The 17154-nt window shown below is 47.0% G+C and overlaps 1 protein-coding gene across 5 annotated transcripts in view; it reads right to left on the bottom strand.

The window, feature by feature from the left end:
* The window catches only part of Zfh2 (Zn finger homeodomain 2), a 315460-nt gene that overhangs the window by 212840 nt on the left and 85466 nt on the right, over nt 1–17154 (bottom strand). For 4 of the 5 annotated variants that reach the window (XM_076815521.1, XM_076815525.1, XM_076815527.1 and 1 more), the window contains exon 3: nt 15609–15644. The gene's annotated coding sequence lies outside the window, so the exon portion shown is untranslated. The remainder of the gene's footprint in view (nt 1–15608; nt 15645–17154) is intronic. The other variant, XM_076815523.1, reaches the window with a different exon arrangement.

Here is a 17154-nt window from a genome sequence, read left to right as displayed (position 1 = left end):
TCAACACTGTTCGAACAACTCGCTTATCCCTGGATTGAGCAGAGATCCACGGGTCCGCTCTCCTCGTTCCCTCTGCCTCTCCCCTTCGTCTGCCGCCCCCACCCCCTCCCGACTTCCCCTGAATTCGAGCTGGAAATTCGAAATGCCTCGTCCGACCTTTTTCTTTCGTTTTGTTCCCTCCTCCTCTTCTACTTCGTCTTTCTCGCTCTGGCTACTCGCTCTGCCCCCCTCCCCTCCCCGCTCCTTTCCCCGACACTTCTCCTCCTCTTGTTCAGGCCCGTTCTCCGCGGGCCCCCACGTCCCGCCGGCCGCGGTCGTTTCGCTCGAGCAATACGGGCCCCGATCTTCGGCCGTGAGTAACGGCTATTCCAAGAAGTTGTTTCAGATAGAGGGCTAATTTGTTCGCGTGCCCGTCCCTCGCCCCTCGACGGCCAACGGCCCAGCGAACACACGGGGACTGAGCCGCTCGACGTGTCTCTCTCCTCTTGGCGTGCACCGGGCCAGATCTCTTAACGCGACGCGTCATTTCCATTTTATTTTATCGACGCGTTAACGATTTTTCTCTCGACCGTACCCTCGGCTACACCCCGAGCGACCGTCTAGCCTCCGCTCTGCGGGGAAACGCGTCACGAAGTCCTCGAAGATCGCCAATGGCCCCCCTACCTTCGGGATGGGCATAATCGCGCGACCCACGGTGTTTTTTATAATTTCATATCGCGAACGCAGTGGGAATTGGCACCTCTTTCGCTGCGATTTCGCGGGACCGAGAACGGATTTCTGTCTGAAATAAATGCCCCATCGTTGCTGGTTTCGTTCCTGGTTATCTCTGCTTAGTCGCTGCTTATGTGCGGTCGCGTTGTGCGTTCAGCCGTCTGTTCAGGGAGATTACGGAGCTGGGGTATATTTTCGTGGATTTCATTAGGCAGAACTGTGTAGTTATGCGAATGCTTTTCAAACTGCGCACTGTGCGGCAGTAAGCAGTCTTCGAGTGTCTAGAGACGCGGTAGCGTCTCGACGCCAAGTACATGAAAGACACCCGGTATATGTCGACTGTCGCTACCGCTATCATTTACTCGTCGCACGGCTATTCCAATGTATCCTGAAATTTATTTCATTAATATCTCATCACGCCTGCAATATTTTCTCAGTTTAAAGGCATTTTTCTTATGTAAATCGCATATTAGCTTTCGACTAAGACCAAATTCAGTAAAATCGGTCCACGCATAACAGAGATATCGTAATATCGTCTCGCCAAGTATTTGACTTCCAGGCCGCGGACATCTAGACAAATGTCTAGATGTTACATTTTATCTTCGCATTATTAAAATGTCCGCGATATGGGTAATGGAATGTATGAACACAGTATTTTAGCTGTGTATATGTAGTGGTGCCATCTTAAGCGCAGTTGGAAAGCATCTTTATGTACTTGCAGCTCATTTTGATTTTACATCTTCTTTATATATGCTAATTATTATTATCTTCTATTCTTTTGTGATTTATTTGATTTCACGTACTTGGCCTAATTTTTTTACTTATTTGAAGTTTTTTATGCGGTTGTTTTATAGCCTAACCCAGACCAATGAAACAGGGGTTTTACATTTGCAGGCAAACACTTGCAGACAGTGTTAAAAAATCATGAAGCAACGAATGTTAAGGAAGCATCTGTACTAATTCACAGTCTTCTCCCGTTAGTTGCTGATACTAATCACCACTACATATAGACCACAAAAGAACACATATTTCTCATGATTTTCTTGATTCCTACACCCCAGACGAATGAAAGGGGACATTTATTAATATTTCTCACTTGTCAGCCAGCTTTCCTTTCTGGCTCGATGCAAACGAACACTGCAGCCGTATTCAGCGCCAAGCAAAAATATCCCCATTCATTGCCTCTTGACGACACTCGCGACGCATGAAAGCTAATTAACCCTCCACTGGCACAGGGACGAGAGTGCAAGCCCCGACCAGAAAGGAAGTAATAGAAATGGAGCGACGCGGTGTTCCAGCAGTAAATCCGCGGGAACGGGCCGCACTAAAACCGCGCGTATGTCCGTAAAAAGCGGTCGTAAACGGCCATGACGAAGGTGCGTGAGCAACTGTACGGCGGGTGCATCCAGCAGGAAGCGGTTGTGGATTGTCCTCGGCTGGTGACAAGGAGAAATGCCGGGGGCGCGAGCGACACGAGTGTTTTCGGCCATGCCACCGTCCCTCGCAAATATGCACGAAGTGTCCGCGAAACCACGCGCGGAATGTCCAGGCCTCGTGTTTTTACCCCGGCAACCGGTACACGCATATTATAACGGGCATATCTGCTCCCGGGGCGGAAAACAGGGATGCCAGGGGTTGATAACAGCGGCGGGGGGTCTGGATAACAGAAGAAAGGGGAGGGGTGGTATCGCATGAGTTATTAAGATTCCGGCGCGCATGCTCGCGGTTCTTTCATCGATTCATAAGAATATCGTCTGCCCTGCTGGCCATCCACCTCCTCCTCCACCTTCTTCTCCGTCTCAACCTCCTCCTTTCGGCTTCAGGGACGTATCTATCCGCTGCATTATTTACGACGATTCGACGCGAGCTGTTCGAGATCCTCGTTGTAATTCTTGACGTGGAGGAGGAGGATTCGAGAGGGGATCGATTCAGACAATGGTGTTCTGTTATAAGTATTGCTTAATGGGTCCTCGAATTCGAATAATATCTTGCTGAGGGGGTGGCGAGTTTGACTACGAGGAAGGGGTGGAGTACAAAAACTTTGGACGCAGCATCGTCGTATTCGTGGGTAACAGCCTCCTCTGTTTTTCATCTGTTATTTCGAAAGCTGTTCAAACGCGGATAACGAGAGCTCAGTGCAATCGATATTTCTGCACAACGAAATATTCTAGAACGCGAGCAGTTTATAAGATTTTATCGGAATGCTCGAATTCTGCGCAGCACGAGAACACCATTAAAAACGAAAGTTGACGCGTAAGAATAATTGCTGATAGATGAAATGCAATTTTCAAGTCTAATTAATGGGCTCGCGACGTTTCTGGGAAATCACACTTTCGTTCGTGCACTTTGCATACCGTTCTCTGTCGTAAATAATCTACGACAACCTTACAAATAACACAATACCAGAGGGAAACCTCGCTAAATCAGATGTAAAGAATCGTTCACGGCGATCGTTAATATCGCAACTTATTGCAAATAAATCTCTCCGACCCCTCAGCCCACGGCGCGCAAGAACTACCCTCGGAGAACCTCTGCGTCTCACCCCTGTATCGCGGAGCATCGAGTGAAAAGAAATAGGATTTAACGAGCACCGAGCGAATTACAAATAATGATAAAAGTAATAGGAAAGGTCGGTCCTATTTTGCATAGATGTCCTCGATTGATACTGCATTCCAGAACACGCGACATCGAGTGACGTTCCGAGCGCCGTATTCAGGGTAATTCTTGGAGACGTCGGTCCATTAGAGAATCGAACCCCCACGCGCCTCCCCACGCGAACAAATTCGTAAATCGTGGAGCCCTGCGTCTACGCGATGCGCGCAGCATCTGTGCACTGTTATCGGGCCAAATAGGGGGTGCAAAAAGGCGCGCGAATAAGGCGCGTCCGCGGGTATGTATGCAAGCGTGCGTTTCACGGCAAACGGGTCAAACGATCGATCGCGGCGAACGGGCGAGGAATCGACGACGGGTTTACCCGCGTGAACGATAATGAGCGTGGACGGTAGTTTCAGGCAGAGGTTACGCCTACTTGAGAAACCGGTATGTACCTACCTACAGAGGCTTTGCCCTCTTCTTCCCCTTTCGCTTACATCACGTGGGCGTGGAAGAGGAAGTTCCGAATACCCGACCTCTTTCTCGAAAATCGTGTAAAAAAGCCCAAGCTGCTGGCCCGCGTGAGAAATTCTGTGCAGCGAGTACGGAGGCGCGTTTCCATCGACTGGTAATTAATTCCTCCGATGCGATTCTCGCAGGAGAACCCTCGTGCAGGATTTCGTTGAATTCTGCGCCCACTATTTGGTTAAATATTGTCGAAACGCTGAGGGGTCGAGTCAGGAGGGTTAGGCACCCCATTTTTCTCAGTGGAATTTCATTGGTATCAAGAGGAGCTGTTATATAATTTCATTTTTATTTAGTCCACGATATCTGGGAGCCAGAGGATTTCTAATGCGAGCTTGCCTCGATAGTTAATACGTGGCTTGTGAGAATATCTGTGACGAGATTCTCGAAATTACCAGAGGTTCCTACGCGGTTAATCGAGCGAGGGGGAGGTGTTTTTAAAATTTTCTGAGATAGCGTACAGCACTGGCGACGTAAAAGGAGGCTCACATGCACGCTTATAACGAGGAAGAAGCGAGCAGGAGCGTCTGCGGGGTTTCTGGGAAAGAAAGAAAACGACGGGCAAGTGGAAAGGCGGTTGGGGTGAACCTAAGAAGGAGTCGGTGGAGATTGCGAGAGAGGGGGTGATCTATGCGTTTAATTAACCATAGAGACGCTCCTACCAACTCTTAGCCGCTCTTAGTTCGAGCTCGGCCAACGGGGGTTGCAGAGGGACAGGGCGGCGCAAGAATAAAAGAGCGAAGCACGGGGAGGAGGAGCGAGGGTGGGAAAGAAGCAGGAGAGAGAAAGGATTTAGCTATCGCCGGGCGAAATTAACCCCGGGGAAAAACTTATAATGTGTCTTGCTGGAAAAGCAGCTCGAACGGCGCGCTCGAGCTGGGACACGGTCCCAGAGCTGCTGGCTTCCAGCGCATTCCTCCTGGATAATTGATTTCCGACATAATTAAATAGGATAAGAGATACGGGTATTTTTGGGTCACATCCTGCGCCGTCGAGTAACTTTAGCGGGATGATTGCTGGGGCCCTTAAACTAAAAACGCCAAAGCACAATTTATTTAGTAGGTAGGGTGGATTCACCATTTGCGGCCACTTTAAGATATTGTACCAGTTTTGGCAACTTCTTAAAAAATATAATATTTTTCCGTGTAAGCGATAAATGTAACCTTATATTTTTGGTGGTATACTAAACAAAATATTTATCATGTGAAATTCTCCAGATAATAATAATCTGCAAGCGATTTAAAAATCAGATAATTAAGCACGTGGCCAAAAACAGTGCAATAGCCACAAAGGGTACATCTACCCTACGCTCTAATAAACTGCTTTCAACCCACAATATTCAATTTCCATTAAAAAAAAAAAAAAACACCGACAGCACCACCCCTCACGCCACTGAATCGCAGAATCCTCGGAAGATCCCTACAGCATTTACCATCGTGTCTCCACGTCGCGCCGCGTTCGTCTATTTTAAACACCCCCGCTAAATCCCGCGTTCGACGGCATAGCTGCTAGGCCTCGCGGTCGCATAAGCAACTCGACGCGCAGCTCCATTGTCGCAGCGCGGGGCCCGACTCGTGCCAAAAGATGACTTAATCCCGGCGTCGACGGCCGACAATTGTTTACACATGTTCATTGTTTACGAGTGGCCGAGTGTGTCAAGCGACACATGTAAAGCCCGAACTCGGCGGCACCCCCCTCTGCCCACGACGGCCGCCCCTTCGGCAGCGGCTGCCCCCGTTTCCGCGCGATCCGCGACCCGGGGATATTTCGAGAGATTTCTTTGGCTCTTGTCGCCACTCGCGATCCCGTTCCGAGAAAAGGGAGGTTAATGAGACATCCGCGGACAGTTATAAATGAACGATAAGGCTCACGGTGGATTCCTTTAATAGCCGGTGCAAATTTATGGCTGCCGGTGTGGAACGGCGGTAAGGAGTTATAGATTGATTGGTCGTGAAATCGGCTTTAATCAATCAACGTGTACACCCCTGAATTATACGTACGCGCGGCCGAGTTAATTAATTCCAACACTACGGCCGCCCCCCCCTCGACTTCCACCATCGACGTAGCGGCATTAATCCGGCCTTTCGTTACATTAATTTGACCGGCTGATAACGCCGCTCCGGACCAGTGGTATTTCAGCGGAAAGAGCAAAAAATCGTCGGGGGCAGAGGGCTGGAATGGAGGAGGGGCTGGCAGGGGGGGCGCGTGCACCGGGTCTCGAGCGTTCCCCACGAGCGTGTCGGGACAGAAATTGGGATTCCTCCGCGTCACGGTCGCTCGTTGGCCGACCAGCGGGCAACGAGTGTCGATTCGAGTGTAACGGAACCGTGGGCTAATTATTATAATTACCGGAACACACGGTGCTGAATTAGGCCAGGTTGCCCCTTCCTCTCTTCACGCTTCCATTCTGATGTGTTTCCAGCTGATTCCGTGGGCAATGTTTCACCGTTCGCTCGGACACTTTCCTGCTCTCCAATCGCTGGGGAAGCTTCGCAGGGGCGAGGAATCAAGAATAACAGAAGCCACGGAGGAAGTTAATCGGTGCTGCGAACTAAAGGGTCATAGAATTACAAGTATGAGTAATGAGTTGCTTTCAGGGGACCCTTAACCCTCGTCACCGATGGAAACTAAGCTCGCGCATCCGCGCCTCGTGTACGACAACCTCGTCGCCAATTTACAACACGATCCTCCTCTGTATTACTCTTCCATAAACCCAAGAATAACTTAGACACTCAGGTGTGCACACTCCTGCATCCCCTAGACGGCGAGCATGCCGCGACACATCAGTTAAACACCCCAGCTGGATTGTTACATCTGCGAAACACCCAGGCCGGCGTTACCATGCCTAGTTTTGTTGCCTCCCGTTTCAAATGGACTGGCCAGCGCCGGTACTGGCACAGTGGTCCGATGCATAGAGGAGAAAGTGGAAAAAACTCATAACTTCGGCATTTCTCAATATTTTTTAATTATTTTTGCTTCATATTACTTCTTAAACATCAAACTTAATATGATATTAAAGAAATAATTTAATATGACTTTTTTACAAAGACACCTTCCAACCAATCGCAGTATTTTTTATAAAACTTCGCTCTAATACGGTGTACTGACCGAAGTCTCAAGTTCAACCGTGGTAAAAATCTTTTATTAATTTCACCCACTACTTTATTAATGTGGTCGTCTTCGAAAACCGAATAATTTTCTTGTAAGAAGTGTTCAAATGATATATTCGCGTGGAAGAGAACTTCGCAGAGAATTTTGTACGAAACTGCGAAATTATAGGATTTATTAATTTCGATATAAGATAAAGCAAATCTTTAAAACAATAAACAAATTATACGTACTTTCCTTTAAGGCTCGAAAACATGATTTCGTTTATGTATTTTGAAAACTATTTACGTGATACATAAGCTGAGACTATACCCGTTTATAATACATAATTCATTTGATTGTAAATGTCCCCAAAAATTACAAGGAAAATGTCGAAACTTTGGTTAGAAAGCTGTCAGAATCTCGCTAGAATATGAAAGGTCTACTTCAGGTGCACTTTACTTCCGTATTAAAGAGAAAAACATATATCCCTTTTCATAGCAAGATAGATCGGTTCACTGTCTTCCAGAAAATAGTAATCGATACCTAAAAACCCGACTTTCATAATTTCGGGTTTTCTCCAGGTTGTAACCACTGTGCGCGGTGCGAATCATGCTCGCCGCGCGCCCCGCGAATTCCAGCCTGCCCGGCCGCGCAGGAATTCGAGTATCGCGTACGCGTTGCAGGAAACTGGCGAAACCCTTTCGCGGCCGGTTCGTCTTAATTACCAGGCTGATTAATAGCCGTTCGCGCGGTTAGTTAATCATCCGCCGCTTTAGCCAGTTTGCTCCAAGTAGGAACAAGCTCTCGGAGCAACCGCCGCGCTACCATTTGCCCGCCGCGATTCGTTTCTCCCTCCTCTCCGTCGTTCCGTTGCCTCCCTTTTAATCCGTCGCGGAAATTAGCCCCGAGTCCTCTAATTACAGGGGCGACAGGGGGTGCCGGGGGGGGGACGCGCGCTCGGTTGCGTGCACGGGCGTCTCTGTCGCAGGCCAGCCCGTGTCTACCTGTCGGCCCAGGGAAAAAGAACGAAAGATGGAGAAAGAGCGGATGGCTCGTGGCGACGAGGCAGGAGGCGAACGGGGACCGAGAGAGACGGAGGTACCTGTGTTCACGTGGCATGTACACGGTGTAAACAGGCACGTCCGTGTGCTCCTGTACGGAGCAGGAAGTGTCTCGTAATAAAAGAGTGACTTCCGTCGGTGAAACAATACCGGCCGCGGGATTACCTCGTCCTCGGTTCGCTTCCATCCTTTGATCGCGCTCGTTACCTTATCCAATTGTTAATTCGCGTCGAGAATAGCCTAGCCCCGACTCGTTTGTCGCTTATGATATCACTCGGAGCGGCGACGTGCATTTTGACGGCAGCCGGTGGAACTGCAGATTGATTCCTCTGCGCGGAGGAAAGGTCGAGGAACACCGCGGGGGCTCTGGCGTGGATGGCGGAGGACCGATCAAATTATCACATTCCGGCTTTAGAGGTAGACGGGGCAAAATTGCACGGATTTCGGTTTAGAAAAGTGCGGAGAGTGGCTACGGGAGGTATGGAAGTGGTTGTTGATTGCGGGCAATTGTATCTTAGGGAAAAACTTAGGAGCACTTGGGTGTAATTGAAACTGGGGGTAGGTAGGGTAAAGGACACAATTACTGTCACCCAAAGCTGTTTTACTTAAATTAACGAATAAATCTTGCGAAATGATACGTAAAAAAAAATTAGCATACAATTGAAACTGTAATTTATACGATAGAAAAAAGCAGCACTTAATTTTTTCTTCGTTAATTTGGATGAAACGATCAAACACTTTGAGCGGATATTATGAGAGTGAAAACGATGACTTCCTTACTAGCTAAAGAGAAAACAAGACGTTAAAGAAAATGCTGTAATTGTAATATTTAAGCTATTAACATAACGAAATACAATGGTTTAGATAATATCAGCATCGTAGAAAGTAATAACGATCGGAATTCAACGATGCATTAAGTCTGTTTATTTATTAATTGGGTGACAGTGATTGGTGCAAGAGTTTCAAGCATTTTGGTATTACTGTCATAGCATGAAACTTATTTCTATCTCTTACAGGGGTTAATTTTACCCCTTCCGAGTGAATTTGGGCAGCAAAGAAAATTTGCGTTGTACTCAGGAGGAAATCCCCTACATATTCACAGAGTTTCAGAATTTTTTGAATTTCCAGGTTCGGCATCTTCCCTTATCAACAAAAGAATTATTTGCCAGACAATTATAGCTTCCCACCTCTCCTTTCCCCAAAGCTTCCAACTAAAAAGCAATTCTTATTTACCAAATCATTTGTGATACTACAAATTCGTTATCCCAAGTGTCTGAACCAAAAACCAACTAAGTAGTAAAACACAAATTTATCCCAACTCTCGAATGAAGCATAAAAACACAAGATGCCCCAGAAAATCTACCCCAGACGAGACAAAGCCTTCACCCGAATTTTCCCACGAAACTTTGAGCATCCCCAATTTTTACACGCGGTGTACGCTAGCTGCGCCAAAAAATTCGAGCCCAAGTAATTACTAAAACCAACGCGCTCTCACCTCCACGAAACTGCCGTTATCCCCGAAGCGTGTGCGCTCGTTGTACAGCGACCAGCGGCGAGCGTCGGTCTTAAACATCGTTCGCGATACGCGCCGTATTCGAAATCGCCGTTCACGGTGATCGATGCACCGGTCCGAGGCTCGTATAAGCGGGGCCGCGTAATCGCTTAATCCAACAGCATCTCGCCGCGGTGCACGAAACCGCGGCTGCCGCCCTCTCGCCCCGACGGGCAGAGCAGAAACGGGGCGGGGGACGGCGAGGATCGGTCGGCGGGGACGTTCTGCTTTTATCAGTGCAAATGGGATGCCAGCGTGTTTCCATTAATTCAAATCGCGGAGTAAAATCACGGCGCGGAATGTCCATTAAAGTCAAGCGGAGAAGTCGTTAGCCTGTCTGTGGCAGCGTAAAGTGCCGGGCGTACTGTTGGAACGCCGCGTTTCACCGCGGAAAGCCAAGAAAAATCGCAGCCAAAGAGAGGGCGAGAGGGTTGTTTTTCTTCGTAATAACGGCTTTTAACGATCAACACCGACCGCCGGATCCTCGAGTGTGAATAAAGGTCCCATGGACGATGGGGGGAGCTCGGCGGAGCACGCGAAAACGCCAGTCAGCTTCACCTTAACCCGCGGTTCCGCCCGGTTTGCCCTTATCGTCCACGGGCCACGGTTCGTCTGCGCTCTGCTAACCCCGGGACGAGATTCGGTCACGGGACGGGCATAATCGGGCTCGTCGAATAAAAGCTGCCATATTTTCCCCGGGAACGCGTGCTCCGGCGGAGACGAATTTCGTTCGAACGGAGGTGGACCGCTCCGCGTGGCGGACGGGCGATGCTTTTAATTCGCGCGTTGCAGAATTCTCTGCCTCGCAGGGGAACGAAAGACAGGTAAGCAGAAAAAGTGGGAGCGCTACGATTGCCAATGATCACGCAGGTTATGACGCGCGGTAAAAAGGACGAGCGAGGAGGCCAGAATGGAAACGTGGATGAAAGAGGAAAAAAGGCGGGACGTTACGCAGGTACTTTGCCAGGCTTTTTTCTTGCCACGCGTGAACACGGAATCGTTTAATTCGAACATGGCGGAGCGTTCGAGAGGACGACGAAGAAGCCCGTGAAATGGTCGTTCCGGTTTATCAGCGCATACGGCGCGCCGCGGCTTGTTTCCATTAATTCGCGTTGCGAGGCAAACTCGCGCCATCGGAATGCCCGCTCGAGTCGTTAGGCAGTAAAAGGCAAAACGAGCCGAGCTAATTCGCCACATTGTCGCTGATGCACGGGGCCCGTGCAAGCACGGAATATCGATTCCGAACGGGGTCAAGAAATACGATAAATTATGTTCAATTACGCTTGCAGACGGATGGATAACATTGTGCCCCGCGACGATGCTGTAACTGTTGCCCGATCAATCTTGCAGTTTTAACGCCGAGCAGATTTTCCGCGTTGCTCGATCTTCGTGCTCCGCACGCGACCGTACGTGACGGAGCTTTTGGATGGGACCGCGCTTTCGGTTCCACATTTTCGCGTAGGGTAAACCAACCAGTAATTGACCGCATACTAGTGAAAGAAATATTAGGCAAAGAAATGTCAATTATAAATTTAAACGTTATTATATGTTTATAAATGGAGTGTAGTTGCACTTTTAATATCGTATATTTTTAGTTACGCGTATTCAGCAAACGTTAATTAGTACAATTCTTATTAAAAGTATGCGGTCATTTACTGGGCTTCTACGCGTTTTGCATTTTATAATTGTTTTCTTTTTAAATTACGATAATAATGAGTAATTATTTTTATAGAAGTTTCAAGAAAAATTTTAAATGCAATTTTAACAGTTGTTTTGTGGTTATACATAAATATATTCAAGTATTAATCTCAAATGTCCATAGATTCAACAATTTGGTCATTCACTGGTTGCTTTACCCTAGCTGTTTGGCCTCTGGACACTGAATTTGCTATTTTTTAATAGCCCTACATACTACGTTTAGACACATCTCTCTGTCTGACCAAGTTTTGTCCTCTTCCACTTGGCTGGCCACGAGTTTTGTAATTCTAATGCAGACAAGTAGGTATTCCCGAATGAAAAGCAGTCAATTATGAGTATAATTTCGTCATCTACGGTTAACTGTTCGGAACCTTCCCAATTTTGTGTTTAATGACATCCTGTTATTCTCAAAAAGGAGTAGATGCAAATCTTCCTTGTACAGACAGGTAACCACTCCCTTCAATATTCCCCGCGATATTCTTTGGGAAATCTTAATATGTGAAGCAGAAAGCTTTTATATGTTTGTGTGTTTGTCTGTCGCCTAAAAACTTTCGAACGATAAACTCCGTGACCACGAAACGTGCTTCAGCTCATTATGCCTGATAAATCCAGATGAATGTGATCACTTTCACAAAAAAAAAAACTAAAAAACAATTTTTTTATAAAATCAGAATCTAAATTTCGGGCGAAGCCGAGTAGTAAAGCTAGTTGGAAATATTCCTTCCATGAGAGGAACATACGGAAGAAATTGTACGAACAGTCACCCTATAGCGATCCTCACACCTCTCAGCAGTCTCAACTCCCTCAAACTTCCTTAAATTAATTCACCTATGCGCCGAATAATTTTATTCACTTCGAGTAACGTTCTCGTGCAAGTAGAGGCTGATTCTCCACGGCGATTACACTTTAACGAGGGATTATCGAGAATCCAATAGGTGGCGTGAAAAAATAATGGTCGTTAAGCGTGGAGGGGGATACGGCGATAATTACGGTTAATCCGCGAGAATAATCCGAACGTGACGGCTCGCGGGTTAAATTGAATACCTACGCCGCGAACGGAAATATTCATTTTGCCCGTGAACGAAATCATTTATCGTCACGGCGAGGCCGTTGGACGCGGAAGAAATTTGCCGCAAAGGAAACAGATGCTCGCGCTCCCGCTGGCTTCTTTCCTTTTCATATTTCTTCTCCGAGCTGGCGCGAGCGTGTTCGGGCGAGCTTCTACGATCCCGCTCATGCGTGAATACGGAATCGCTTCATTTAAGACGCGTAGCTGCGCGTCCTGGCGGCAGAGGAACAAGGAGGAAGCCAGTTTTAAGGACGTTCCTCCCTGCCGTGGCTCTCAGCACGCACATTCTTCTACGGGGCAATTAAAAAGCATCGTTGCAGCTCGCTGCTTAATGGATGATCTCGTTCGCGGCGTTATCAGTGATCTCCGATTTGTCCAGAAATCAAATTCACACCGGAAACTGATAAGCGTCTGACGTCGATCATGTCGGACCGTTCGTTCGCTCGGTAATCGACGGTGATGCAGGCAACATGTACGGATGATTTTCGGAATTAATCTTGATTCCGGGGGAATGACAAGGTGGGACAGAATTCATTACAGACATTCTCGCGACGCTGCAGTGCGCGTTGGCCGTGATTACAGTTTACTGGGATAATTGGTCAGAAGTCAATGAAGAGAAGTGATCGATTCATTTTAATTTTTGGTACGCTGCTAGTAATTTCTGGTGGGGAAATTAATGCAACATTGAAAAGCTATAGGTGCAGGTACTGGAGATGCAGATGAAAAAGATTGATGAAATTTAGAGCGAAGAGCGCGAGGAAGAGACTGGTGCTTGATGCACCATTGACTTAGCATTGCCAACCCTACTATAATATATAGTATTGTACTATATTTTTGTCTAGTGTACTATATACTGTTAGAAAAAGATGTAGTACGTAAAAATACTGTATTTTTGGTACATTGATATAATTCTACAATTTTACTTATTTTTTTAGTCTATCGCTACATCAAGAATTTAGTTTGCGAATTTAAACTTTAACACAGAGGATTTTTTCTGTAATTAATATGAAGTGACTGGAAGGGAGAAACAGAGCCAGTCTATCTCTCGTAAAAAATAAGCTCCTTATGTATATATATTAATTTGGAGTTTCAGTGCAAGTAAACCTTGGACATATTTATTAAAGACAATAAATTAATTACTAATGAAAATGCACAAAAAATATACATTTAGAAAATAAGATGTTTTAATGTAGCCTGATTTTGTACCACTTTCCTCTGAAAAGTATCTACTATATTCTTTCACAATGTACTGTATTTTTTATCACATTTGGCCTATAAGGTGAACGTCCCAATTTCTGCTCATTTAAGAGATAACTCGTCATAAAGAAGGTGTATAAAATTTGTTTGAGATCAAAATTTGCAGAGTAATTGATTAATTCTTTCATAATAAATCAACCATTTCAGAAACTATTTAAGAACGATATTTCAAGATGTTTAACTATTAGTAATTTATATAATTTATATAATATATAATGCTCCAAATGTCCGCATTTCTGCTCATGAAAAATAGCGATGTATGTATTGCCCCAAGCTCCTGCAACACTCGCGTAAATATTTAAATAATTTAGAATTATTTTGTTGCAACTATACTCCAAACGTAACGCATAGAATAATAAAAAAAATACGAAATGATCAGAAATGGGGACATGAGCCGAAATTGGGAGATTCACCTTAGTACTATATTTTCCAGGAAAAAAGTTGGCAACCCTACATTGAGTCCATCTGCGCCATTTCGGTGCGAGTATGTTTCGCCACTTCACCAGTTTGTTCCTCCACCAAGAAGCACCGCGTTCCTACAAAATACCTTCTGAAACTATTAATCCTCCTCCCACTGCTACCCCTTTGCTGACATTCCACACAGCACTACACATTGACAAACCCAGCACCCTAAACGCCTGCATTCCTGACCCGAATGCGATCCACATACTCCCACCGAACTCGCACAATCACCACTGAAAGGGGAGGACCGAAACTGGGACCACCGAGTTCCGTCGCACAGTGGAAACCAAACGAACAATTGCACGCGCGTTCGCGCCGAAGGTCGCGGCTCCTAAAACACCCCCGCGGGGGCGATAGGAGGCGCGCGGCGATTAGCAAAATATGGCGAGCGAGATCTGCGTAAACGCGGAATATGGTCGGAGACGAAACGCGGCGCGGAACGCATCGGGCCGGGATAAAGAGATACGTAGGTAAGGACGCGCGTTCCGCTTTATCAGCGCGCACGGCGTGCCGCGGCGTGTTTCCATTAATTCGCGTCGCGGGGCAAACTCGTGCCGTTGGAATGCCCGTTGAAGCCGAGGAGAGAAGTCGTTAGGCTGCGTGCCGTTCGGCCGGGCAACCGGTTCTCCCATCGGTGATTCGTCGTTAATTCGCCGATGGAGAGTAAGTAATCGCACGCGTACCAACGACCACCTCGAGTGTGTTACACGGTTACGTTCGCGCCGCGCCTACCTCGGGGTTGTTCCGATTTTCCTCGCCGATAAGCCACGATCCACGAGAAAAAGCGTGGAATTCCTTTGACCCTGCTCGCAGCGCATTGTCGCGGCCTCGCGCGGACGCTGCCCGAGGATCCTCCGTCGTCCCTCCAATTTTTTTCCATTCCGCGCGCTCGCTACCCACTGTGCGTTTCGGCAAACCACTCGTCACGGACCGCGGTACGTTTTAAGGCTGTTTCTTTCGGCACGCTGTAGATTTGTGGCTGGGCCCAGGGGATATCAGAGGTCAAGTTGGCGTTTCGTTGCGTCGTTTGTTTTATTCGCGTAAAATTCAACGTTGATAGAGCTTCGCGGGTCTGTCACGAGAAGTTGGAATTAGAAACGTGGGGCGCGTAGTGGTGAACACGTTGATTTCACTCTACTTTCTGTTCGTTTAGTGTTTTACTTTTATCGAGCGAGTAGCGTTGTGCTGAATGGCCAGGGAATTAATTCGAGTCCTTTTCTAAGGTTTTGCAAGCGCGAAGACTATCGAGGCATGAAGCTCCAAGGGTAAATTTGCTATTTTACACAGAGAGACACCAGTCGTTTAAGTTATCAGTTGCAGGATTGCAATACAAAGATCGCCACTAACGGTTTGAGTGATTAAATTATTAGAGCCACGGTACGAAAAATGTGTTCTTTGCCTTTGTGTAGAAATAACGTTGCCCAGAGTATAGCTGCACGAATATTTCGGAGAAACAAAGAATTCAGTGCAACTAGGCTTCCATTTAAGGATTAATTGTTTTAATTTAAAATCGTGGATTTAGACAGCTGGCTCTGATAATTCGATCACCCATTGTATCTGAAAGCTAAAAAAAGTAGATTGTGATACATACCAGATACGTTCGCCACCATAAAAGTAGAGGCTCCTTCTGCAATCAAACGAAGATACATTTCGGTTATTAAATCACAATTAATTTCACCCAATTGTATTAAAAAAAGAAGTATTGTAAACACGAGATTTCAATCCGAATACCCTTCAAAACAAAATAGACTCCCATTGCCCGCTCCACCCACCAGTAATATAAAAAATTGTCAAGTTTCACGTTGATGAAACCGAAATTCCTGGGATCCCAAGGCTCTGCGACTAGCTATGAACCGTTACAATGTAATGTCTATCGAAACTCCAAGCTGATAATCCATCGTCGAGCTCCCGCGTGGGTCGCCGTGAGAATCCTTGCCCAGCGCGCTTATTATTTCTCTCTAGAATTTTACGATAGTCCGGGGGACTTTACTTGCATGTTCACACTTCGCCGCGCAGCGGGAGTGTTTGAAAACGTAACGCGTTTACGTGGAAACGATCGGGCGTGCACGAACGGCGGTGCCACGCGGACGCGAGGCCAAGCAAATGACCAGACGATGCGAAAGACACTCGCGGCTCGCATGCACGTGTGCGCGACGAGCAAGCCGTATTATTACATTTTACTTCGCCCGACGCGGAAACCCCGGGATAATTTGCGCGAATGGGCCGCAATTATTCGAGGGTGTGCATACGTAAGAAGGGTGGCAATGCCGCTCGCCGCTGTAGCGTCATTTTACCCACTCGCGTTGCAGCCTCTATCGATTCGCGTCGCCATCGCGAGACGAGCTCATTACTCCTTCCAAGAACTCCTTAATAAACAACCCCCTTTAGGCGTAAGAATAGTTGGAAATCGCGGCGGCGATTTCGTCGGGCCGCGATTCTGCGTTAAGCGTAAATAATTCAAGTTCAAAGTGTCCTCGATAATTGACGTTCTTTGGCACTTGAACTGCACGCGCCGCAGAGTTGAATTTGTCATTAATGTGGAGGAGTAAGGACAGAGTTCCGTACCGAGCCGCATCCGAAATATTCTTCGCATCAGAAGAATCCTAAAATTCAATGTTCGATCGACAAAGCTATTCGAAATTGGCTGCGAGCGAGGTTACGCTTCATTATGCGGAATGAAAGTGACTTTCTTCGCGTCTGTCCAAGTTACGCAGTCCAACGGCCACCTGACATGTAGGCGTTGAAACTATGCGAGTAATAAACCTGCACAGAAAAATCCAACGATTTTTCGACTCACATCCGCTTGGTGACAATTTGGAATGCGCGACGGCATGCCTTCGCAGGAATCGACAGATAATATAGAAACTGCAGTCGCTGTTCAGGTACGTAATACTGTAGCAAACGGATGATCGATGCTCGTACAAGTACAAATAGTATCGTGTACACGCCTCGAATAAAATCAATATCCTATAGAGCCTGAAAGGTTTAAGAAGCTGCAGACTACCACCCCAGGAAAACCTTGAAATTACGTCCTCGATAGTTTCTTCAGTACTTGGAAGGTTAAACACTGGCCGACACCAATTTACAGGGCCCCGAAGCGAGAGGGGACATTTTATAGTTCCGGTGGAGTGTACGCG

This window comes from Andrena cerasifolii, chromosome 6, assembly GCF_050908995.1.
Source record: "Andrena cerasifolii isolate SP2316 chromosome 6, iyAndCera1_principal, whole genome shotgun sequence".
Taxonomy (NCBI): Eukaryota; Metazoa; Arthropoda; class Insecta; order Hymenoptera; family Andrenidae; genus Andrena; species Andrena cerasifolii.
The sequence above is the reverse complement of the archived record's forward strand: the minus strand, read 5'-3'. Positions and strand labels throughout refer to the sequence as shown.